Here is an 882-nt window from a genome sequence, read left to right as displayed (position 1 = left end):
AAAAAATAAAAATAAAAATAATAATAATAAAAAAAAAAAACTTAGTATATGCTGTTGTGGGAGAGAGATAAAACGAATAGATTATTTCGAGTTGAATCAAAAGATAAAAATTTAATTGTTCAAAGTTCAGATAATCAAATGGAAGATAATGGTAGTAATCAGGGAGATAATGAATTTCAAGATGACTTACCTATTAGAACGCTTCGTGATTATCTACAACCCACTAGGACCAGTACCCCATCCTGTATGGTTATTCCTACTGCTGCGGGAGCTTTTGACATGAAACCAGGAATAATCCAATTACTTCCAAAGTTTCACGGACTTGATTCTGAAAGTCCCTATTTGCATCTGAAAGAATTTGATGAAGTATGTTCAACACTTCATTTCAATGATGTCACTGAAGAGGTAGTTAAGCTTAAGTTATTTCCTTTTTCTTTAAAGGAAAAAGCTAAGTCATGGTTACACTCCTTAAGGCCTAGGACCATAGCTACTTGGCAAGAAATGACAAGAGAATTTTTAAAGAAATTTTTCCCAACACATAAAACAAACACACTTAGAAGAAATATCATGAACTTTGCACAAAAAGATGGAGAAACATTTTTTCATTGTTGGGAAAGATTCAAGGACCTTCTACTTGCTTGCCCACATCATGGATATGAAATTTGGAGGGTCATTAGTTTCTTTTATGATGGTTTGTCCTCCAATATGAGACAATTTGTAGAAATGATGTGTAATGGTGAATTCATGAGTAAGGAACCAAATGAAGCCTGGGATTATTTTGATCTTTTAGCAGAAAATGCACAAGCTTGGGATACAACAGATAAAAATGAAAAATCAAAAATAGCACCTAATGCAAAAGGAGGAATATATCTTATTAAAGAT

At 32.5% G+C, this 882-nt stretch overlaps 1 non-coding gene across 1 annotated transcript; it reads right to left on the bottom strand.

Moving 5' to 3' along the window:
• Positions 1–549: 549 nt before the first annotated feature.
• Positions 550–656, bottom strand: LOC149753735 (small nucleolar RNA R71). The gene has a single exon (XR_016409283.1). It is a non-coding gene; the product is annotated as a small nucleolar RNA R71 (small nucleolar RNA).
• Between the last annotated feature and the right edge of the window lie 226 nt (positions 657–882).

Source organism: Phoenix dactylifera, chromosome 4 (genome assembly GCF_051530095.1).
Source record: "Phoenix dactylifera cultivar Ajwa chromosome 4, Ajwa_hap1_PhDact_Kaust_v1.1, whole genome shotgun sequence".
NCBI classification, from domain to species: domain Eukaryota; kingdom Viridiplantae; phylum Streptophyta; class Magnoliopsida; order Arecales; family Arecaceae; genus Phoenix; species Phoenix dactylifera.
Note: the sequence above shows the minus strand (reverse complement) of the source record. Positions and strands in the feature narration are given on the sequence as shown.